Consider the following 26088-nt stretch of genomic DNA (forward strand, 5'->3'; position numbering starts at 1 on the left):
CTGCAGGATGGGGTCATCGCCTGCCTCGCACCCTGCAATCCGCTCTGCTAGACAACTCACCTTGTTTACCAGCTCTGCCGGCCACTCCCTCCCAGGACATGAGAGGATCTGGGCCAAGGACACTCAGAATGGCATCAATTCTGTGGCTGTGACATCAGACTGAAGCTTCCAAGCACCTGCCTTGGCCTTCTTTATTCAGTGGGTGACTATACGCTCTGTGCAGTAACTTCATGCCTCCTGCCTCCTGCCTCCTCTTGGCCCCATGATATACTCAGCCAGAGAATTCTGCGATCAAGCATCTGTCTGTCTAGATAACACCTACTGAAGAGGCTCCCTCATGGCAAGCTTTACCACATTATTTGAACTGCTTCCTGTTCACTACCTGCTAGGACCATCCTCTGAGTATGGCCCAACCCACTAATCGATTTCTCCTGTGGATCCTAAGCTGACCCCATCTGGCCACTGACCGGGAACCAGAACTTCTAACAGCAAGAAGAAAGGAAATGCTTAAGGAGGATTGTCTTCCACCAGCATCTCAGTGCAAAGTGGAGGGGCTACCTAGTGATTAGTTAAGCAAGCATGCAGTTTGGCTCCCACTGGTCTAACGTTTGCAGAAAGATGCAGGCGAGGAGATGGCAAAAGAACACCACAAAGACGGAGGCAGAAACGATGCGGACAGGCCATAGCCAAAGGACACTGGAAGCTACCAGAAGACAAACGGAGGCGGCATGAGCCTGCTGACAACCTTGATACTGAACTTCTGGTCTCTAAAACTATGAGGGAATAAATATGTCATTCCAAACCACCACATTTGCAGTAATTTGTAACAGCATCCACAACAAACAGAAAAGGTTTACTGCTTAAATAAAAATTGGCTGTGGGTCAAAAGTGAGTACCAACGACCTTCTTTTAGGCACAATACTGACTTTGAATGCATGTTATGTTGAGGGCACAGTCAGCCTCACAAACCACAGTCTAAGGGCGTGACAACGGCACCTTTTAAGCCACCCTCATACGGATTTTATTAATAATCATACCTTCACAAGCAATTTCTGCAGATAGTAAGTCTGTGCACGGCAGACAACCAAATATGCCAGCCTCTACCAAGTAGTCCTGGCTGCAGCAGAACAAATCACAAGGTGATTCACAGCTCCTGGGGAAAGTATCCATGTTAAATTTTTAAAAACGAGCAGGTGAGGGCTTGTGCCTCTCTGCTATAACGAGGAAAGTATTCCCCCCACTGAGTCTACATCTCACTCCATCTTCTGGAATGATGAATGTTACTGAGGTGGGGAAATTAATAACATGATCCCTCAGCAGCAGGAAGAGACGAGTACCCCAAGCTTCCCGTACTTGCTTACTGCCTGCAGTAAGCTGTCCCCCAAGTCCCCTCATGCTCTTCCAGGGGACCACCAGACAGGACCGGGTCAGCTTTAAATGGGAAGTCTGGGGATTTCTCAGTGTTCCCGATTTAAGAAAAAAAAATACCATTACTATTTTTATTACCATAAATAAGAGAGAAAATTCCTTTAAATTTAGTGAAGAGAAGATCAAAGATGGGCATAGCATTGCCAGTATGGCTGTCTTCTGCTCAGCTTCAGGGCATCCAGCAGAGGGAAAGAGAAGAGTGACCAGGGCTGTGTAGAGCCTTGGAGTCTAACCTCTTCCTAAGTGACAGTCCTTGGGTCAATCATTTCTCTTCTGTTGATCTTCATTTTCCTTCGAGGCAAAAATGGCATAACTAGGTATAACAACATTGACCCATGCCAGAGGCCGAACCACTGGTGTGTGTGAATGGTTCAAGAATGAATGGACAAAACATTCCTATCAGGACTGACAACTGATCTCAAATTGCTCCTCTTTCCATGAATTATAATGGTAACATTTGATTTACAGCTCGTCTCTTCCGATTATCATCAATATTTGCCTGGGTTTATATTGTCTAGAAAGAGGGACTATTTATTATCTTGGAAAGTTTGTGCTGGCAGAGGGCATGTTTTTTCTTCTTAGACAGTAGCACTTTTACAATCCAGAGATTTATGGAAGAGAAAGTTGGTTGGCCCAGGACTAAAAAGAACTGCCTTTGCATCTAAAACTGTGTTCTATGCATGCTCCTTCATTCAAAACTTAGTCTCCTTCTGCCCCCACTCAAAGCCATTCTTCTCCCCTGAGCCCAGTGGGCAGGAGGGTGGGCTGTATGAAATGCGACCTTCAGTGGTACACTAGGGAAGGATCTGTCCACGGTCCTATTGCTCGTCAAACGGGTGAGCCCACCTGTGAGCGTGGCGTTAGGGGCAGGGAGAATGTAAGCAAACCTGGCATCCTACAGTTCCCTGGGTCAGGCAGACAGCTAATGGACACGGCACACCCACACAAGGGACCTTCCCTCTCCAATCCCCACCAATGGGCAGGCAGGACAAGCATGGGGTCCCTTCACTTCCGAAGAAGTGATAGCTTCTCAGAAGGCTGGGGACTATGCTGGAGTTTCTCTTCCCTCTCCCACCTCCCTAAAGCAACCACCACGCACACAGGGGGCCGGTGCCCATTGGCACTGGAGGCAGACTTGCATGTTAGCCTAAAACTAGCATTTGAAATCTCTGGATGATCCACATAAGCCCTGCTTAGCATCCAGGGCTCAAGAAATCCTATGCTCAAACTAAAGAAAGCCATGTTAACCTTTCACCCTGGACCAGCTGGACAGCAATCACACATGCATGACTCCAGATGCAGCCTCCCCTTTCACTCCCCTTTCAAAAACTTAACTATTTGGAACTAGATTATTTCTTTTCCCATAGGACTAGCAGTTCCACTATAAAAACCCAGGTTTTGGTGGGGGTTTGTTTTGTTTTGTTTGTTTCATTTCCCTTGGGAGTTAAAATTAAAACAAAGAAATATTGAAAAACAGAGCAGCCCTAGATGTGCAGATCAATGTGTTTTACCAGGACCAAGGGAAGCAACTCTCCAGGGGAACTTTCCTACATACTTTGCTTTTGAAGGGCACTCTTGTTTCGGAAGACCATGGCGCTTGTGGGACAGGCAGCCGTCCTTGAGGTCTTGAGTGCAGCTTCCAGCTGAGGTGAATGGCTGGAAGGACAGCACAGACCCAGAAAGCAGCTATGATTGAAATAGGTATTATTTTAATCAAATCCATTTAAATCAGGTTTTAAGATACTAAATAGAAGGAAACGATTTAATCAACCTTCTATACAAAAAGTGAGTTTTTCTTTCAAAATTCAGGTGCATGTAACTTCATTTTCAGAAGACACACTTTCTATACTTAAAGCAGGAAATGTACAGAATCCACTCAGAAGAGTACTCCCAGACGGCCAGAAGAACCAGCGCAAACAGCAAAACTACTTTGATATTTTCAATTTGCTCTTGAGACTTCTTTTATTTCTGGCACTGCTCTGATTACCCGGATTACATTATTCTTAAGAATTATCTATTCATTTGTCTGTTTGACACTGCGTACTTCTGGAGAGAAAGCCAAAAAATAGTTATCTTATCTCCATATAATGCTATTAGCAAGCATGATTTCCATAAATCAAGTCCTGTCTCTAGGGTGTATGATAGGACTGCTTTCAGGATTTCACCACACACCAAAATGGCTCTTGCTACTCTTTCATTTGGCCGTCATTCATTCATTTGTGCCTGCAGCTAACATTTTTTGAAGGGTCTACTATGGCCTAGGCATTAAGCATAGCACAGATCATGATTCTGGCCTGACAAAGCCTAAAGTTCAACAAGGAACACAGCCCCTACAGTAACTACACAGCGGCAAAGGCAGGCTTGAGGACACCCATGGTGATCTGCCATAAACTTTGGGGGGTGGGGTGTCATGGAATACCTCTCTGGAAAATGACACGGCTTCCTTAATCTTACTCAAAAAATGTTCTAGAAGAAGGCACACAAATGCATTGACTTAAGCCCTATCCATTCCAAGGAAAGGTGCACTATGGGAAAAAGGTGGTTCTAAATTCTTGATATAATCACAGCCCCTGAACAGCTCACAGTGGGGGCCATGCCGCATGGGTATGCACTAGTAAGTCAGTAAACCACGCACAAAGCACACTATTAATCAGCTAGTGCCATCAAGTCATTCTTACGTTGATTTATGTGTGCGCTTCAGCGTTTAAAATAAACTTCACTTCCCATACAAAGTTGTCTTCACAAAAAATCCACAACTAGAAAAAGCCAAAATATCCATTTGACAAACACTATGATGTCAGTGGCTTTTCTCTGCCCACACGGTTATCAGGAATCATTTGTATATACAATGGAGGAGTCCCTGTGCCAGACTGACTCTGGCATGCATAAACATGGGCAACAGGAAGAGCTGGTACACCACGCTCAATCTTCCTGTCCTTTCACAGTGATTGGAAAAGAATCTGAATTCAGGGTTTTTTTAAATTTTATTTTATTTTATTGCAAAAGGTGACTCACTTAAGGCATTAAGTGATTTTCAAGTCTGAGGGTGCAGGCAGAGCCTTTTACAGACAGCTAGGATTCACTTTACCACTCACTCAGCACCCGATTCTGTGATCCCCACTGTGTGGAGACGCCCCCAGGACAGTTAGTCAGCTCTGCACGCTACATTGCTGGATACTTGGGCTGCTGACCGTGTACCTGCAGAGATAGTCAGCAAAGCCTGGCCTTCCAGGAGCTGCTTCTCCCTACTGGACTTTACCGAGAATTCTGCAGTCCTGTGAACAATAGCCCATTTCCCATTTTGATACAATACCTACACAAAAACATTAAAAATAAATATGGTTTGTGTTTCTAAACTCAAACCATGAATAATTTTACTAAGTTCTGAAAAAGGAAAAACTCTTTCTGGTTTTGTGGGATAGGGTAGGAGATGAGGTAAGCACCAGCGTGTGCGTGCCGTGAGTGCGTGCGCGCGTGTGTATGTCTCACTGTGTAACACTGTTTAGCCCGGAACGCAGAGATCCACCTGCTTCTGCCTCTGCCTCTGCATGCTAGGATTAAAGATGTACAACACTATGTCCAGAAAGGACCACTTTAGTGCTGGGGAGAAATGGCGTTACAAGAGCAACAATTAGCCTAAGGTCTTACCAAAAGTTAAAGACCTGAGACAAAGTTATCACCTTCACCCTGCACTTGACCCCACAGACCAAGCCCTGCCATCTGCCCAGGATAAAGTACTTGGAGAAGTTTCCTGTAGTTACTACCCACGGGGTCAAGTCCTTTCTGACTCACTCTACTGAGCTGAGAAGAGCAGGGAAAGCTCACAGCTTGGACAATACCACACATCTCCTGGGCAACCCCTGAGGTATCTGTGGGCACCGAGAGGCGACAGATGCTGGGCGTTTGGCCTGACTGCTGAAGGTGACAGCGTACTGACTTTCCATAGGGAGAATCTTTTCAGCTCCTGTCCTCAGACCCCAGTGCAGAGATTTTCAAAGACTTCCTCCGCCTGCTTTCAACTAGAGCCCTCAATTTCCCTAAAACCCTCATATGTGTGTGAGCTGAAAAGCTCATGAGTGAAGTAGACCATGGAAGTAAATTCTGCAGTGGCCAAAGGCCTGCATGAGACAGAGGGTCAAGATTGCTCCAGATCAATGCTTCAATGATTGCTCTAGATAGATCAGTGGCTTTCAACCTTCCTCATTCTGTGACTGTTTAGGCAGCTCCTCATGTTGTAGTGACTCATAACCATAAAATTATTTTGTTGCTACTTTATAACTATAACTTTGCTACTGTTATGAATCGTAATGTATTTTTGTTTGTTTGTTTTTCGAGGCAGGGTTTCTCTGTAGCTTTGGAGCCTTTCATGGAACTAGTTCTTGTAGAACAGGTTGGCCTCGAACTTAGAGATCTGCCTGCCTCCGCCTTCCAAGTGCTGGGATTAAAGGCATGCACCACCACCGCCCGGCCTATGAATCATACTGTAAATACCTGATATGTAACTCCAAAGGAGTCAAGACCCACAGGTTGAGAACCTCTGCTCTAGCTTGATGATTCTTAACTTCAAATAAAAATGCATCATCCAAATTCCAAGGGGCTCTAGGTCAGGGAGAACGTCCCCTATACTGATATTCGAAAGGAGAACTAACTCTAGATCACTTCTGATGACAACAATGCAGTAGCAGCCCGAGGGGCCAAGAAGGTGAAGAATGGACTGAGAACTGAAGGAAATTATACTCCAGACCATATGGCTGAGCAGAAATGGGCATCCCAAGAGTAGCCAGTATGACTTACATCCGTTCAAGAGAGAAGAGAATCCAGAAATTTCACGCTTGTAGAAATATTGAAGGTGTGGTTGCTCACACAGCCCAAAAAACTGCTTTGTGGATAGCTCGCCCTTTCTAGGCTTCCAGAAGTGATCCAGTGTAGCTCCATCACAGGGTGATGCAATTACTGAAGTAGGTCTCTGTCACATTCTTTTCTGACTCACCTGAGTTCAGTATATCTAAAACCCAGGGCACACACACACACACACACACACACACACAAAAGTTAACTGAGTGAAAGAATGACCTATTATACAGCAGCTACGATTCAAAGGCACAACTAGGGCATAGTAAGCATTAACGATGTGCACATAGAGAAAAAGGTGACGAGGAAGGGGCTAAGACAGCATGGTCCGTCCCGGAAAGGCTGGATCCACAGCTGGACCACAGCTGTTCCACTGTACTCAGGGAAAGGAGACCTAACTTAGAGCTGAAACGTTTGTTTTTATCATTGTCCAAACTGACGTGAACTAGGGTTTTCTTTATATTTTGTGTTCCAATTCTATCTCCAAGTTGACTTCTATCTTAAAAACCTATAGATAAAAACCTATGGATAAGTGAGGCATGCCTGTAGTCCCAGCACTTGGAGGTAAAGACAGGAGAATCGTGAGTTCAAGGTCAACCTCCAGTGAGTTTGAGGCAACCATGGGGTACCTGAGATCATGTCTCAAAATGAATACATAAATACATATAAAACAAAACAATCCCCTATGATTCAATTGCAATTATAGGATTCCACCAAGAATGCTTTCTAATTCACGAGACATTAGCTTTCAGCACAGAGCTTGCCAACTTACTTTTTCCACGTCTAGATCAGCATCCTGTTCTTTCCAAACACTGTAAGAAAAAAAAAAAAGAAAGATGAACATTAAAACAGAACTGAACACTTTCTATATGTGAACCACCACGAGACACCACCATGCAGTACCCACTTGTGGAGGACAAATCTCCCACAAACTGTCTTCACTGATATAACATGCCTGCAACTGCCAAGGTCTGCCACCAAAGGAAGCCAGCATAAGATCTTAATTTCTAGGGACAGGAAGGTTAAAGGACAGAAATCATGAATGCACAACCAAATGCTTGAGCATACATGCATCTCTTCTCAGGTCTCTACAAGCCAGCCATGCTGGGGTACATAGGGAATGAATATTTCAGCTCAGTAAGATGACTCACATCTGCCACTGAAGCACTCGGGAGGCTGAACCCTATGATCAGCCTGGGTCAAGGGCAAATCTGGCTACAGAGTGAGACCCTAATTCAAAGGAAAAGAAAAACCAAAACAAATCTCTCTCCAAGCCTCGGCCCAAATTTGCCTCAATTCTCCTGTCTTTGTCAAACCAGGCTGTCTTTTCTTGTCCTTCTCAAGATAAAGTCTCACTCTCGTACACAACAGGGTAAGCTGGCATGGAACTCCAGATCCTCCTCCTCAGCCCACCAAGCACTGAGCTGCAGGCATGGCCACAACACCTGCTCCAAGACAGCTCATTGCAATGGCCTTTTCTCCACAATTGGAGCTTCCTTCTGCAGCTCCACTAACGCAGCCTCTACTACCAGCCTGTGGCATGCTAGGCCCACGATGCCCTCAGGACCTGGGGCCAGCACCCCTGACAGGTCTAGGTGCTGATTCTGACGATGCCCATGCCCACTTCACATTCCCCTTTGAAGTCTGAGGGGTGAGACAGGAGACCTCCAGCTTGTGTGTCACTGCCTACGGCCTGTCAGTATCAGGGAGCATAGCTTGTTACTTGCCTTTGGCTGTCTGAATAAAAGTTCTGTTTTAGTAAAATATCTTAAAAGAACAATAAAAATGGTTGAAGGATTTATGCAGAACGTGTGAATTCTGAGTTGAGGAATCTGAAGTGGGAAGGAGCAGAAACTGTTTTTTTCTATCTGTGGCTCTTAGCTTTTACAGAATGAGTTTTACAATCTTTCTTCCTGGTCCATAGTTTAAAACACCCCCATAGTAAATTTCATTCCCATCAAAAGCATCCCCTTTCCACATGTACAAAACAGGATTTTTGTACTGTCTGAAAAACTGCATGGTTAACAGGAGCATCGTTGTTTCACTAGTCAAAGGTGACTCAAAATGAGGGGCGGGGGAGGCCATAGGGAAAAGAATTAGAAACTCATGTACTGTTCTCTGCAGGTGGGCACTGGAATCATGAACTCACTGCCGACACACTGGAGCCCACCATGGAGGCCCAGTTTTACGGCTGAGTCATGCTGTCCTGCTCAAAACATGAAGGTGTCACAGTCTATGACCCCTCGGGAGGCTAACCCATCAGGGATCAATACCACTGAGCTGTGTGACACTGCGACTCTCTCTGCCTGGGCAACTTTAACTTGGTTCCTGATAACCAGAGAAGGGTAATTCGGGGCCACAAGGACGTCTGACTGAAGGTAACATTTACATGAGACACTGGCTTCCTGCGGAACACTTCACAGAGGTTAGGCCAGTTGGTCTGACTTAAAGGTCATGGCGGAGAGTTTTCTATTTTCAAGGGAATGATTCCGTCCTCTGATAGAGAGCATTTCAAGCATCCTCACCCTTTTCTGGCATAGGAAGGAAATTTAATACTTTCTCTCTTTCTCTCCCCACCCCCAATACCGCAAAACTGCATAACACCGGATGCCCAATCCCTAACAGACTGTGAAGCAGTGCACCTTCCCTGCACAACACTCCAGCAACTGGTACCAAAGGGAAAACTGAAAGCCCATTTGAAGCTGGAGCTGCTGGCTCACTATAGCACAATCTCATCCTCATATAGATTATACACACACACACCACAACCATCCTCATATACTATATATATATGTATGTGTGTGCGTGTGTATATATATGTGTGTGTGTATATATATATATATACACACACACACATATATATACAGCACCATCCAATTTCTTTTTCAGGCTTTATTAAACAGATGGAGTTAACTAACAAAGACTCTATGAATCTACAGCCATAAACCCAAAGGGGGATGCCAAAGTGTTGACTTCAAACAAGACAGCTTGGCACAGTTTTAGGCATCAGCAGATACCTTGTTTCAAAGATAACATGGATGGATAAAACAAATGTAGAAGAAGAATTTACATGACAGTCCCATCTAGAAACAAGAGCAGCATTTGCCTCTAAAACCACTATTTTTCTTCAAGTTATAATTTTGAAAGTTAAAATACAGAAAGTAACTGTTTAAGTAAAATGGAAACATTTTAATTAAAAATTACCAGCTTTTCTAAGATCATTAAAAAAAACTGACCAACTATCCTGATTTAACTGTATCCAAGTCTGGCTGTAGGAAATCCAAGTTTTAGGTTTTCAGGCTTAAGGCAAGAAAAATCTCCCCAACTCCCTGTGTGTGCACGTAGGTAGATATGCATATGTAGATAGAGATATGCATATATACTTGAAGATATGCGTATGTAGATAGAGATGTATATATGTAGACAGAGATGTACATGTGTAGACAGAGATGTGCATATGCAGACTGAGATATGCACATGTAGACAGAGATGTGCATGTATAGATGAAGATATGCATATGTAGATAGATATGTATATGCAGACAGAGATGTGCATATGTAGATATATATGTATATGTAGAGAGAGATGTGCATATGTAGACTGAGATGTGCACATGTAGACAGAGATGTGCACATGAAGACAGAGATATGCATATGCAGACTGAGATATGCACATGTAGACAGAGATGCGCATATGTAGATAGAGATGTGATATGTAGACAGAGATGTGCATATGTAGACAGATCTGCAGAGACAGGGTAACTAATGAAACTGTACTTGTTCACACATAGAAACAGTTGCTGCCTGTTGGGTTGTGGGATTTGGGACAGTGGCTATTCTCCATGCTTTTGTTCTTTGCTGTAGCAAAGATAGCCCTGATGTTTTAGATCACAGACCTAACCAAAGTGACCCTGACCCTCTCGTGGAAAAGGCCAATCACAAATACTCAAATATGTGATCTATTGCAGGACTGGAGACCAAAGGACAAACCTGTCAAAGTTGTAGTACAGCTTAAACCATATAATACTCCGGCTGAGGGTAATACATAACTATAACAATGTAACCAAGATCTGGTGTGGAGGCACAAGCTTCTAACTCCAGCACTTAGGAGAAGGAGGAGGCTCAGGAGTTTAAGCTCACCCTTGGCTTCTAGTGAATTGGATGTCAGCATTTGCTACACAAGACCCCATCTTAAAAATAAAAAATTAAAAGTTAATAAAAACTAAATGAATACCAAGAGTTATCAACTTTGAAGTCTCCTGACACAGTCAGCTTCCAGCTTTTGTGGACCTGGAGTTTCCAAGTGCCGGGGTTATCACACCTGAACCTCTCAACAGGCACTCATGGTGAAGTTAGCAGGGCAAGGTGGAAGGGACACAGTCACGGCAGTGGCCTGGGAGCTCTCTAGGGTAGAGAGGCTCACAGCAGGGTGGAAGATGGAAGGTGGGAAACTGAGGGAGAGACCAGGCTGTGAGAGGAGGTGTAGGCTGAGAAGCCTAGAGTTAGGAGCACACTTCCATAGTGTTATATTCTCCATCCCCCCTCACCTCCCTGCACCCAGGAGGAGGTACAGAAAGAGATGCAGCCCGCAGCTTTTATTAGCACTCAGCCAAGTCGTTCCCATCTCACCCAGCTTGCCGGGGAAGCACAATTTTTTACTACTCATTTTGTGATCATTTTTGAGTTTTTCTTTGCCCACACTCTATGTAGAACTAACTTTCCCCTCTGCCATGCACTTACTTTATCATTGTTTTCCTGCTAGACTGGCAGCTCAGGGAAGTAAAGAGTACTGTGCCTGAAAGATCCGGGTTTTGGCGTGCTATCTCTGTTGACAGACGGGACGAGAGAGCAGTGGAGAACGGGGCAGGGACAGAGTGACTAACGGACTGACCTCACTCCTTCCTAGATGAAGAGTGGTGTGTGTGTGTGTGTGTGTGTGTGTGTGTGTGTGTGTGTGTGTGTGTGTTGGAGGGAGAAGCAAAGTGTATAGGAAACATGTTCCCTTGCAAACTCAACCTACAATTAACTGGAAGACAATTTATCTCTGTACATTTAGTCCTGAGGGTTTATTTTTAAAACAAATGACACACATACTTGTAATATTAAGTTGGGGTGTCACCCCAGATCTCAAACACCCCTATATCCAAAAAGTCTGGGATGATTGGAAGTCCCTGGCCTGGGAGTTGCCCTAGTCAGGACTCCAACTCCCAGCCTGCCAAGTACTAACTCCTCCCCTGGGGAGGGTCAGGACCACTCCCACTGGCTATTTAGGCTTGTGCAGAAAAAGGAACACGTGATTTCGGGTTTACATGGGCTTTTCTCCCCTCCATGCTGTCTCGGTCCACCTGAGAGTGCCACATTTATTAAACATGGGCATTTTAATTTGGTCTAGTCTGGTTTGATTGGAGTTTCTTGCATCGGCCGAGAGACTTTTATTAAGATTAAACCAAACAATACTATTGGGAAATCTTGCTTCTTTTTCATGAATCATTTTTGGTGATTCTTTTCATTTAAAAAAAAAAAGGTGATTAAACTCAACACTATGCACTAAAATATATGAGTAATAAAAAATAAAATAAATAATAAAAGGGTGTTTGAGGAGGCTAAAACGATGGTCCAGTGGATAAGAATACCATGTTAAGTCAAGAAGACCTATATTCAAATCCCAAGCACCCACATATGTGCCTGTAATCCCAGCACTGAAGGGCGGGAAAAGGATGATCCCAGGAAAACAGAAAGACTTCAGTGAGAGATTCTGTCTCAAAAAAAAAAAAAAAAAGTGGAACATGATAGAAGACATGCAACATCCTCCTCTGGCTTCTTCATGCCCATGCATGGGTTAGTGCATGCATGCACACGCGCGCACACACACACAACTGAGTCACTGAAATTCACTCAACAACTGCCATAAATATATCTTATATGTGATGGAGATTTAAGGACCATGAGAAATTCAAGACTTGAAGCATTATTTAGGTTATTTTTAAAATGGGAGTTTGAGAGGAGAAGGAGGTGTGCTTTCTGTCATAGTGTCTTCCTCACTCAACTCTCAACCCTTTTCACTACTTGCAGAAGGTTTAAAATATTCATTGACCTGCCAAAGCCATCTACACATTACTGGATACACCGTCAAGTCTGAATGGCTTCCTTCTGCTCCAGCGATCACAGCCCTATCCAGTCACAACTAAGGTGGGACCTCAGAGCTGTACGAGGTGTGATGGCAGTGGCCACAGGGAATAAAACAGCCATTTGATAGCAGCTCCCCTATCAAGCCTGTCAGCGGGGACAAGTGTGCCTTCAGTTATTCTTAGAGTCCAAAGCACAAAACAAGACCAGGCAGGGCCAGACTCTGCTGTGATCCCACAGAAAGCCGAGGCACAGACAGAACACACACAAGCTCTTCAATGCTCTCCAGTGCAGGGTGGCCCTGGCTCACGGCCGGGGGACCAGGAACAGGCCCACTCTCACAGTGGGCTCCCCAAGGCCTGTGCAGCTGCAGACAGACACACAGTGTCTGGAATCATCCACGTCCATGCCCTTGATTGCCTGTGTGCCCAACAGCTGGATCGAGCCCCAGAGACAAGTCTCAGCTCAGACAAGGACCTGTATAGCAGGGTTTTCCTCAGCACCCCACTTCCCCAGGAAAAATGACTTTCCTCTAACTATTCATTCTGGCCCCAGGCTAGCTCCTTATCTGTGCTAGATATACAGACCTAACAAGGTTCAACCTCATGCCAACTGCTGCCTCTTCTCCTGACTTCCTCACCCCATCCAGGCACAGTGAATGACTAAGTGTGTGTCTAAATAGTGACACGGGCCAACGACAAGTTGGAACATAATGAAGGGGAAATCCTAGACTGTCATGGAGGCAAAGGTGGCCAGGGAATGCCTTGAGTCTCTCATGCTTGGAATAAGACAAAGGGTTCAGCCAATGCTGTGTGTGCTCACATATTCTTTATTTATGTTAAGTAATATTTACTATGCCTCCTAAAAAGGTGATACATACCCACTGAAAACTTTGGGGAATACAGAAGTTGGGGGCTGGAGAGGTGGCTTAGTTGAAGCTTTATAAGCACAAAGATGGGAGTTTAACCCCCCAGAACCCACATTGAAGAAACAGCTGAGTATGGTAGCCACGTCTGCAATCCCAGAGCTGGCTAGGTAGAGAAAGACAACACTTGCGGCTCACTATCCAGGTAACCTAGTCTCTTTTGAGAATACCAAGCCATAGAAAATGGGGTGGTGAGTATTTCTGTGAGGACACCTGAGTCCACAGGTGTGCACACACGTACATGCACACACACACACACACACACACACACACACACACACGGAACCCGTGTTATGCTGGAGTTTTTTTTACTTTCCAGCTAGTTTTTCTGTGCACATGGGAAATAGAACATTTATTGCTAACACCTGCATCCTGCACACTGCAATGGGGAGCACACGTTTTCCCACCAAGGGAACCAGTAGGAAAAGTACACCAAACAAGAACAATGTACTCCAACACCATCACCTGCAGAGTGAATTTCCATTAGGAAAGAGCAAACTGTGGTCCACACTACCTAATGATGCCTCTCATCACTGACCTACCAAGTACACTCTAAAATAGAAAAGTCTGGTCCATGGTCAGAGAAAAAGCCGTTGCCTGGCAAACAAAGTTCTATCCCTAGCCCTGCTATTTATGTGCTATGATTGGGCATGTGGTGCAGCAAGGGTCACACGCTAAAACCCACAGGGCCAGGCAGGTATAAATATGCAAATCAGGTGAGCTGAGACTGGCATGAGCTAAAGAGTTTGGCCCCTTCCCAAGGGGTCAGTCATACACGAAGACAGCTGTCATTAAACAGTTCTTGAAATCTCAATTTTCATGTAAAACTGCCCTATTATAATTCTATGTGTTAAAAATGTAATGTCTACAACACAAAAACCGTTGTCTCGGTTTCCCTTTCCGTTGGACAGGAATTTGAGTGGCACCTGCTCATCCATGGAGATTCATTAAGAGCAAAAAGGAGGCTTGTACAGTCATATGCCAAAATAACCCAAGTACACTCATGGGCATGGAGCAGAGCGACACAGTCCCCCATATCGGCTTAAAATTCAGGATCAACAGACACAGGGCCAGACGTTTGGTGGAAACGTTTGAAAGTAGACACGTGTGCATTGGCTTCTAAACGTAAGATCCCCAGAGGGTAAGTGCGGCCAACTGGTGATTTGGGATCAGCGTGGAGAGCACAAGCCTGTCTGGAAGGCTCTGCTAACAAATGCAGTAGGGAGGCAGGCAGTGTAGGCAACCAGCTCAAGAGGAAGTGCGGAAATGGGAGCAGAAAGCAGGGCTAGAAGCCAGGGAAGAGGGGTGAAGGGAGCATGACAGGTGCACATTTTAAGTAGCGGCCACATTAAAGTGGGCAGACACGAAAACCCAAGAACTGACCAAGGAACGGTGTCAGCAAAACACCACATGATGCTGGGTGCAGCAAAACTGTATTAGTATATTAGTAAGTCAAGAGCTAGTTACAGAGGCTTCACACACACACACACACACACACACACACACACACACGGATCTTTACTACAACACACACTGCCCTACATTTTACACTGTGCCACCTCTGTATCTGTCCCTTTTAGCCTACTTCTATCACAGTCTGTCTTCGCTAAAATACATTAGTTACTATGGAAACGATGTCATAGTGTGTAAAACCATTTACTGTCCTTGGAAAGGCATTCATGATAAAACTGAACGGTGGCGTGCTTAAAAAAGAGAAGCAACAGAAAACAGTCATTCAAAAGCAGTCTCAATATTGCAACTTCAAAGAATCCTCTCCCCCAGTGTCCGATGTCCCCAGCAGCTTTTACATGCCAGACCCCCCATCGCCCAGAGGAGCACCCTGCCAACTTATATAGGGCACGTGCGCCAAACACAGGCTCTCATCTAATGTTGCTGCAAACAATCCGCTCCCGTTAGCTCACATTCACTTCCAAGAGGTGGAGAAGGGCTGAGGATGGCAGGAGCGGGTGGATGCATTGTCTTAGGGTGATCCAGGTACAGCCTGGATCTTAACCGTCTTCAGAGACGGAACTAGCACTAGGAACCTAGAGACGGGGACCTGAATGTCCTTACCATCGTAGGTACAAAGTACAGAAACTGCCTTTAATTTTTTTTTCTTCTAATTTCAAGTCAAGCTTACCACATTAGAACAATGTACAGGAGTCAAGCATGGTGGTGCACACTTGTAATCTCAGCCCTTTGGAAGCCAAGGAAGGAGGCTCTTGAGTTCTGGGCCAACCTGAGATACATAATGAGACCCTGTCTCAAAAGAATTTCCACTCTCCAGTTTAGTTTTTGCTGGGTTTTCATTTTCTCACGAGAAGTTAGAAATCTCAGATTTTGTATAAAACTGTTCTCTTTAAAAGCATGAGTCTAAGTTGGGTGGTGGTACATGTCTTTAATCCCAGCACTCAGGAGGCAGAGGCAGGCGGATCTCTATGAGTTTGAGACCAGCCTGGTCTACAAGAGCTAGTTCCAGGACAGGCTCCAAAGCTACAGAGAAACCCTGTCTCGAAAAACAAACAAACAAAGCATAAGTCTATATTTTTAAAATGTGCTGTGGACAACTTAGTTCCATGCCTCTAGATATATATAAACATATATGGGAACACACACACGCACAAATTTAGCAAGACTCATATGTTAGTTACACTGACGAAGAAAGCAACGTGTGTGTCAGAAGACAGCCAGTCTACGTTCTGTCATGGAAGACACTGAGGAAAAGGATGTGGCCGGGACAGACTTTAAAAGCTCACTCTGCTCTTGGAGAAGTCAGACTGGATAAGAGAGTAGGAAAAGGCAGGAGAATACGTCTGTGGGGTCAGTGCACAGTCAGTGACAGCGGAAGACAAAGAGCAGGCGACCGTCACTTGGGGTGACCATCTACCCAAGCTCTTTCACGTCACACCCCACCAGTTACAGTGAGTGTCACTGAAGCCACCAGGCCTGGGCTTTGTCATCTGACTATGCTCATGTTGTTCTGATACAGAGCTGCCCCCAGTGAGACAAACGGCGCAGTAAAGGGAACTTCGCTCCAGCACTGACAATCCACCTCGCCCCTACTCTTTCCAGTCATGTCACGGGCAGTACCCTTGAGTGACAACATGCGGGCTGTTCACCACGGGCTCTCAAAAGTCTCCTGGTCAAGAGAGGTTCAGTCTTGACTGGCAGTGACACAAGGATTCCAGACTGCTGCTCCTGTCAGGGGCTGCCTCTGGGCCACACCCATGCTGAGCCTCGGATACCCAGAAGAACCCTAGCTAGAGGAATTCCGCAGAAACACAGCTGGACATTCAGTATCTGCAGGAAACAGATCTACTGCGGAGTTTTAAGAACTGGCCTCTCTCCTTACAGCTCTTCTGCCGTTTACGGAATGCTTATGTTCTTTATAATCTTCCAGGATCTTCTCTGCCACAGTGAGGCAAAAGAACATGCAACTTTAACTTTTTAAAATGAAGTACTGCATTTCTGACTTTCTTTTTTCATGCTGGCAAACTCTACTGCTGAAGCTACACACCCATCCCCAAATCTTGTTTTCCAAGAAAGTTGAAAATACATGTGATTTAGCACGAAATGCGTGTTGATATTTTCTATCCACCGTGGAGATGCAGTGTAACATCGAAGTTACAGTCGCACATCACCAATCAGCTAGAGAAGCGTCACTCGCGACTTCAGACGCCAGCAGCTTCACCCGTGTACCTGCAGGAGATCAACTATCTTAACACCGTGGTAAACCCTGTTCTCTTAAAGCAAATGATCTGTTCTAAACTGGTTCTGCTTATGTCGAGCTTTTCTGTGTTTTTCTGTGTGTGCATGTGTGTGATGTGAAGTGAAAGCTTTTGAATTCATTATCTTTTTGAGAAGAAACGCCTTCATCAACAGTTAAGGGATTCCAGGTTTATGCTATTATTATCGTACATTTTAAAGACGGAATTATGGGAGTTCCCATCTATTTCATGGGATCAGAATAAACCTCCTGGAGGTTTCACCTGTCACAGGTGAGCTGTCTGTCATTGTTAATGCTGCTGTAAAGGTAACAAGTTCTACACAGTGTCGGTGGCAGCCGGGATCATAAATTATGACCTCGCCTCCATGCCTGTCAAGAGAGAGAGTTTATGTTGCGGTCTGGTCCAGAGAAGTAATTTATGGTCTGAGCTGCCACCAGCCCCTGACAACACAGGAGATGAAATGACTTCTTGCAGCAATGACAGAAGTGTAAATTTTGTGGTGTTGAAAACTATGGTCTTGCTTTTCAAATCATTATGGATCACAAAGTTACTTAAATTTCGGTTATGGCATGCCTAATTCATACCTGCATGTTCAAGCGAGTGGCTAACTTCTAAATACAAAAGGAAATGAGGGTGTAGAAGTTGACAGCTCAAACTATATACTCCCATTTAGAAAAGCTGATTGACAATTTTTGTTGTTGTTGTTGAATGCCAAAGACACTTTCCAGGAGCACACACTTTCTCTTTTGCCTCCTGTCAGCTGCATGGCACACATATGAGAAACCACACTGACTCTACATGGTGCACCGTAACACTGTGATTGACAAGTCCTCTCAAGTTGAGTGTATTTTGCTCCCAACAGTTGGAAATCTCTGAAGAAAGCAGTAAACAGAGCATCGGATGGCTTCAGCTCAAGGCTGAGCCGACTGTAGTCATAACGAGAGTCAGGCAAACGTGCAGACGATGCTGAAGCCTGTCCCGGTGACAGCAACAGAGGAAACTGAGCACACAAGCCGAGGAGAACTGAAGAGCCTCCAAGACCCAGCTCTGAGATTGTGCCATGCTAGCTGGGACTATCTTGCTGTGCGACAAGCTTTTGACAGAGCTCCTGGTTTTAACCGGATACAGTTTATGCTCTGCACTAGGACGAAGTGAAACTGAGAAGACCAAGGTCCTCTACCACCCAAGACAATGCATTCAGAAGGGCCACAGAATAACTTAGCTCGCTACATTGTGTATTGTAGGTATTTGTAAGAGGTAGCAACTCCAAAACGAGGAGAAAAGGCCTGTAAAACTATTGGGCAAAAAAATGTTTACACACCTCATTATGGGGGGGAAAATGTCTGGGAAGAGCCTCCCTTTGGTAGAATTTGCTCTGAGCACATCCGGGAAATGCACCTGCGGAGAGAGCCACTTTCGCAAGTAGAAATACTGTGGTGTACTGTACACATAAGTGCTACTCACAGGTGCCTACTTCAAGGTCTAATCATAAACGTAATTCTGGAAGGATTGCAATAACTTCATGAGAAAAATAGAAACAACTCGTTCTTCATTTAAAAGGCCACCGGGGAGGTGAGTCCTGAGAACTGGCTGAACTGGGGAGCAGAAAGTACCACGTGGACCCCACATTGCTGCTAAGGAACTGCTTCTCCAGTGTGTATGAACATGTGCTGGTAAACTTTACATGAAACTAACACACAAATGCAACTTTTTAACTTACCAACCAACCCCCCCACACACACACAGAGTTCTGGAGCTGTATTTAGTGACCCTTTTCAACCAACCACAGCATCCCATCTCTAGCTCTGGCTCTTCCTGACAGGCAAGGAAGAAGAGGAGACGGACTTATGGCCTGAGATTAGCTCCAAGTGCTACAGCTATTTTCTGGCAGGATAATCCACGAGCGAGGGCTGTCCCATCAGGCAGCTCCCACCACCCCTCTGAGCGGCACGTGCTTTTAAAACAGGCCTAGAGATTTCCCTGCAAACATTGCTAGGTATTTCAGGACACACAGGTTCTCAACCACATCTTCCTAAACGCAGCAGCGTCCTCGTATGGAAGCCAGTGAGGAGGGAAATGTAATTAAAAAAAATTTTTCTCCCTCTCATCTGAGTGTTCTGGAAAGTACTTATGAATTAGACTTGGAAATGAAGCCCTGCATAACGGATGCTTTATTTAGTACATGGGGACTGAATAAAAAGGAAGGACGTCTCCCTGGTGTTTAGGGACATCATTTCTAGCACTTTCCCCATTTCTTTTTAAAATACTGAACTAGAGGAACACTTAGTAAAATTTCTCCTTCAACGTCCAACTTCAGGGTGAACCTGAGAAAGGCTTGAACTTCTAAGTACATTTCCCTGACCGGAGCTCCCTCCTTCCACAGCACTGATAAGAACCCTCAGCAGCTCGGCCCGGAGAGCCAACCCCTCACCGCACTCTGTGGTTCCAAGCACACAGCTCTAGCCTTAAGGGCAGAACAGCTCACATCTCACTCGACGTAAGCCTGACACAGGTACCCTGAGCCATGACTTCTCAGAGGCGTGTTCTTTAAGAGGGAATTCCTTGCCCTACCTCAAAGTAAAAACAGAGCCCAACTGCTCCAGCTCGCGGTGCACACTCAACCATGTATTTTAAAATATGCTGCTTTATTTCTCAATGGCTGGATTCAACTTAATTATTAACATTACATGTCTGCTTATGACGGAAAAATAGAATCTTGTTACAGTCTCTTAGGAGTTAAGACTTTGGTTGCTACGGACAAGTAGTCAATTAAATTCACTTCTCAAAGCCACTCCTTCCTTTCCCCTCTTCCCTCCAGGGAAAGATGACCGACCACGGCAGTGATGAGGAGGGGGCTTGGTACACGTGCTGATGGCCCCTATGGGGTATTTCTTCCTTCGTCTTTGGGTGTGGGCTCGGGTCTACAGACACACTGGTCAACTTCTCAGTAGAGCCTGGCAGTATCTGCAGTCGCGAGCTCAGCCAGCCTCTAGGGGTGAGACCAAAATACTGCCTCCTCCCAACCCTTCACTCAGGCCCTGGAATTCTCAGCAACTCCACACCCACTCAGAATGTAAGTAGGAGTGGCTCTCAGGATTCTCCCTATGTCATGTGTAAGCTTTGGGGAACCAGGAGGGGACATGCTCCAGGCCTGATTCGGCCTAAATGTGTCCATGGCAGGCACACTTCAAGGTGGTTCCTTCCCCAGAGTTCCACACGGGTAACAGGGTGAGCACGTTCCTCTGCCTGCAGGGGTCATTCCACTCATCTGGAGCTACGAATGTCTGAATGACCCCTTAGAAGAATCTGAGGAAGGGGCATTGGGTCCCAATGACCATCCATCCCTTAAGTCGACTTCTCTGAGTCTCTGTAACCCCTCTCACTAACCCAGACGAAGATTTTGCCTGTCCATCCAGAGGGGAATCCCCTTCATGAGTTTCACATATGCATGCCTGGCCTTCTGAGGTTTGGTTCCCGGGGACCCACAGTTATTTTCCTTCTTAAAAAATCTGCCTCTTAAAAAGATGGAGACGGGCTAACCCTGATCCCTAAAACATGCTTGAAAGGCCTGCTTAAACATCAACAGCTAAGCAAAGCGCTCTTGTCCTTGGCTATGCTCTGTCCTCCCCTTACAGTAAAAGGATCCTTAGCCTTCAATGGGGGAGAGTCCCAAGGCAGTAGGAATCAGTAGAAATAGAAAGAAAACTGAGCATCAGTTAAAAATACAATTCCCGCTAAACCAGCTGCTCGTGTTACAACGTCGCCGGGGGTCCAGAACACTCATTAAGGATAAAAGCAACACATGTATATATCCTTCTTTCAAAACATTTATAAACATTTGAGCCAAGGGCAAGAGGGGCCACTGGCTTTCCATTCTCATGTTCTCTGCATCTGGTAGCCATACTCTCTACAAGGTTGCTACTGCTGAGGAGAAACTCAGTGAACAAAGAGTCACCCTTGCATCAGCATCTAGCCGGAACCGTCCACCTCCCTGGCTTTCCTTATCTGGGAGCCTCTTCACCTTTGTCTCCTCCAACATACCTACTGGGCTACTCCTCAGAGATCAGGCATGTCCCTATTATCCCCAATTCAAACCTAGAACCCACCCCTGAGCTCTACTTTCAGCTGGTTCAACAGATGCTTTCTTTAGTTTCTTGGAACACCCTGCCCGCTTAACTAGTCAAGTCAATACTGAATCCTAGGTCATCATGAGGCCAGCTTTCCCATTCCAAAGTCACAAAACTGCTCTGAGAGGAACCATTAGAAGCCTCCAAGTTCCAATGGAGTGCCAATCCAGATACTTCTGATCCTTCTAGTCACAAGCGATCCCGAAGCTGAGCGCTCTTTGAACCTCTCCTAGTCTTTCCAAGCCTCTTCTATCCATTCCTCCACCTCTTCCTGCCTCGCCAACACCTCCCTCATTAAAGAGAACGGGCATCGGGAGCCCAAACGGAGGCTTGGGAAGAGCAGACCGTCTGTCTTCTCAGGTCCGAGGAAGAACTGTTGCAGGGACAGAGACAATGTGTTTCACCCAGTGAAAAGACAACTTCCGTCACAGTGGGAGAGACGAGGAACAGGCAAGGCAGACAGGCTTGCCTTAGATGTAGCAGACCGGGAACTCAATCACTTCCGTGTGCTGGACTTTTCCCCATGGTACAGTCTGAGTGCAGTCTGTCGGGTAAGGAGTAGAACTGTGGTCTTACAAGCATCAAGTTCTCTGAACACACTTGGAAGACATGAGCTGTAAGCTCTCCATTTCCAGGGTAGATCAGAATGGATAGATTAACAGACAGACTGGAATGGAGAGATTAATGCACAGATTGGACTAGACAGATTAAAATGCTACCAACATCTTCAAAGCAGCTGGCCGAGGATGCCTTCCACCATATTCTTAGATTCTTCCCAGGCATCCCTCACTGGCTTCCACAGAGGAACTCAGCCTCCAAAGGAGCTATCTCCAACTCCAACCATCCGCAAACAAGAATATGTTCACTAATGGCAAACTAGTGAGACTTCCTCAGTCTACTGTACTCAGAACAGGGTGAGGTGTGGCCCATTCCAGTGGCAGGCAGGGTAAGAAAAGGATCACAGAATGTCCACCCAAGAAGATGAAACACAGAATTCAAATTATCACCTGAAAACAGAATGTGAATTCTAAACTGACTCTGAGGATCCAGGGGCAAAAGGATTATCTGAGGCACTGCCCACACGAGGGAAGTTTTCTAAAGACACATCTCCATCAAGAAGCATTACTGAAAACGTGCAAGAACGCTGTAACCAGCAAGCACATTACGTGCACAGCTTGCTGTAATTTTACACAATCATTTAGACCGGCGCTACTAAAATTGACAGTATTGACAATGGCATGCACAGAAGTGGCTGAGCATGAACAAACTGGGTAAATAAATCAGGTGGGGACATTAGATGCCAACAAAGGGTGAAGAGCAGTGTGTGACCACCTACTTGTAAGCCAGGGGACAGGAAATGTTTAGATCTTAGACTGAGCACTGAAAGCAAGCAAACACCCCACCTCCACGACACAAAGACCACCAGAGCATTCCGAGCAGCAGTGAACACCGGGCACGCTCCCTTTTGCTTCTGCAGCTGCCCTACATCCAGAGAAAACGTTCTTCTTTCTACCCCCAGGCACATGAAACCAGCACTCAGGTGAGGGCTAGCTAGGGGAAGCCACTAATGAGGAACCCGGGCTCAGCTCACAGGTGGTTCAGAGGGCTTTCTAAGGAACGCCTGACAAACACCGCCCATTGTGCTGTTGTGTCTTTTGTTACAAAAATGACTAGTTTGGTCCCTCCTGTCACCATGGAAAACAGTTTATAAAAAGCTCATTTCCTACCATTCCTTTGAAAGCCATACAAAAAGAAAAAAGAAAAAAAAAAAAAGGCTGAAGCTGACCTACAGTGTCAGATCCTTACTTTGCAGGACCTTAAATCTGGTATAAAACCCTCCTCCCCTGAAGAAGGGATTCTTCAGAAGAAGCCATGTGGAGAAGGCACCCCCACAGACAAAGCTGCCTTCCATATGGCTGAGGCAATGTAGTCCAGTGTGAGGTCCGGGAATGGGCAGGCCCGCGGTGGGGAGGCTGCAGGGCACAACACTTGTACCCAGGTGGCCCCTTCTCTTTCGCTGCTCACTACGACAGCTTCCAGCCTCCTCCAGCTCTGGGACCATTCTGTCTATTCTCCCTGGTCTCGCGCGTCACTCTACAGTGTGGTGGCCTCTCCTCCACACTGAAACTATGCCTCTGAAAACTATGCTGATGAAAACCTAATGGCAGAGGGGAAGACCTAACCATGTTCCCGAGCACCTGAAATCTCCAGCAAAAGGCTCAAACTTCTGAACAGAGTTCTTTAAACGCATGCCATTCTCAAGATATGGTAGGTCATGAGCAGTCTAGGGCAACCGCTACACCTACTCCAGAGTCAGTAGGGAACGCGTCTTCTGACACCAGAACGCCTGGAAGCTCAATGCTCAGGAAGATGCCGGTCTAATAACATGATATCCAGGAGACCAGCTGCACCCCAGACCTTGCTCCAGGTTCTTCGAGAGAAGCATCTACTGAACTTCTACCTATGAAGGACACCACTATAAGTTGTAAGTGGACAGAGCAAAAGATGGAACAGTCAACTATACGCAGGCACAGAAAGGACCAACAATTTCTTGAAAAGACAGGAGTCCCACGTAAGGAGTTCCGGAAATTGAAGAGCTGTTCTTAGCTAAATTAGCAGTTGTTACCTTGCGGAGGACATAAAACTCTTTGAACCTTGGATTTCTCATGTCAGATTCTAGCTAGTAACAAAAGACATGTATTAGGAAGCAGCCGAGAAATATAAAAGGCTAATGTAAGAAAACGAAGAGGGGACTCCAGCTGGGCCTTGACAAACAGGAAGAATTCTAAGGGAAACGGACGACAAGGGGTCTGGGAAAGGGGACTAACGGCAAGAACACATGATCCGTCCGTGGTGAAGATGTAGCAGGTGGACAGACATCTCGGCTAAGGAGTGAGGTGCACGGGGTTTAACTGAGGAATGCATGAGACCATGGAGGCTTTGAAGGCCGTGCTCAGGAATCTGGGTTTTTGCCTCCTCCTCAGTGGGCTGTTAGCACGTGGGAGGAAACAGCATTAACACTGGCTCTCGCTGACAAGGACAAACGCCTAGCTACTAATCCAGAAGCAGGGGACAGAAGCAAGCATTCTTTGCAAGCCAGAGTCAGAAGGATACATATTCCGAGGAGGAGCAGACCAGGGTGGACAATGAGCCACGCAGAGAAACACTGTCAGGGAGAAGAAGATGATAAGCGGTCAGAATTGCAGAATGTTTCCTGATAAGCCAGCCCCGGAGCCCACGTCTGAGAACGGTGAGATGCTGGGTTTGCATTTCTCGGTGAGAAAATAAACTAGACCGAAGTGACACCCTCCAAACTGAGAGAATAGCCGGAGAAACTGTGCACAGAAACCAGCACTTCTTAAAACATTCTTATGCTACTCATGTGCTGAAATTAAAATAAAACAAAAAAAATATCAAATTTTACTCGTGTCAGTATTTGAAAACATTATGACTTTTAACAGGTGTGGAAATGAAGGAACTTCCTGACAGGCTCTGGCCTCTCGGTGGAGATTCAACTGGACAGGCTGTCACAGACATACAGAGCCGATCACTTTTTCTGGGGTTAAAGGGAGGACTGGGGAAAGCTCCTGGGCTATGTTGTGGAAAGGAGAACTGGCTCGTTTGAAACGTTCCGCTACAGCCCTACTTTTCAATATAAAGCAGATGGACTCCTTATACAACTTCTAAAAGCCGGCTATTTTGGGGTGTCTCAAAGATGGAAGCTCGGAACAAAATACAGAGTCAGAATTCACTAGGTAAAATCCCACAAGTGCATTCAAGAGGAGCAGAGACTTATAAACCTCCAAAATGCCAAGAGGTCTTCTTGTGGCAGAGGCCAAGGCTCCCCAACTCTGGTTGGGGGGTCATTTCCAACAATTCCTACAGCTGCTCCCACACTGTACTACTCCCTTCACTCCGTGCCTTCTAGAAGCTCCTCCTCCTCTATTCCCATGTCTCCTCCCCACTACAGAGATTTCAAAGGGGTCTACCCTGACTGTCCTGTTGAAATCAGAAAGTGGCCTGGGAACAGGCATTCCAGCGGGGCCCCTGGTCCTCTGCAATCACTGACACAGTGTTCTTTTCTGGTTTCATTACCTGTCTGCTGTTCTGCAGGGGTGGATGGAAGGATGAAAGGGCTGATGCTGAATACAGTAGCTGTGTATGGCCTGGCAGCTGCTGGGTACAGACTCCCCCTCGGGGATCACAATCTCTTTTGAGAGAGGGGACAAAAGCAAAAGAAAACACAGACACCGGAGCCAGACCACCTGGGTTCAGATCCCCAGTGCTACCACTTTTTAGCCTTGACAAAAATCACACAACCTCTCTGCTCTGGTTTTCTTGACAAGTGGGGCTAATCATGTCACGAATAGCGAGCACTGTATGCTACCCTGGCTAATCACCCCCATATAGCCCTGACTTGCCAAGGGCTTACGTGTCGTTGTAAAAGTCCAGTACTCCCTGTCCCCCACCCATCTGACGCCCTCTGCTACATATGAGTCAGGCCACGATGAGGGTGGCAAGCCAGCGCTGTGGGAGCTCTGAGGTGAGGGAGGGGTGACGGGGGCTTCTCGAAGGAGAGTACTCAGTGGTTACATCAGGAGTGAAGTTTTCACACTGGGGTAGAGGTGCTTGGCTGCCCCCTTTGCAAAGCAAAGGCAAAGAGGCGAAGTCTAAACAGCCTTCAGAAGCAGGAAGCATCCAGGCCCGGCCTCACTAGCTATTAGCTGTGTGACACACACGCACAGGTGACCTCACAGCTTTGAGCCTCGGTCTCTCCATGTGACTAATGCAGACAATAACATTGTTCCTGTCACACGGAGTTGTGATTTAAAAAAATGACTGTATGTAAAATGGCAAACACAGGCCTCCGGGGTTCAGTAAAAGGCTGGTGTTATCTGGGTAGC

The 26088-nt window shown here is 46.0% G+C and overlaps 1 protein-coding gene across 4 annotated transcripts in view; it reads right to left on the bottom strand.

The window, feature by feature from the left end:
- The window catches only part of Fyn (FYN proto-oncogene, Src family tyrosine kinase), a 202159-nt gene that overhangs the window by 169042 nt on the left and 7029 nt on the right, over positions 1 to 26088 (bottom strand). For all 4 annotated transcript variants that reach the window (XM_085690452.2, XM_085690442.2, XM_085690450.2 and 1 more), the window contains exon 2: positions 7052 to 7091. The gene's annotated coding sequence lies outside the window, so the exon portion shown is untranslated. The remainder of the gene's footprint in view (positions 1 to 7051; positions 7092 to 26088) is intronic.

The sequence above is a fragment of the Myodes glareolus genome, chromosome 1 (assembly GCF_982192425.1).
Source record: "Myodes glareolus chromosome 1, mMyoGla1.1, whole genome shotgun sequence".
NCBI lineage: Eukaryota > Metazoa > Chordata > Mammalia > Rodentia > Cricetidae > Myodes > Myodes glareolus.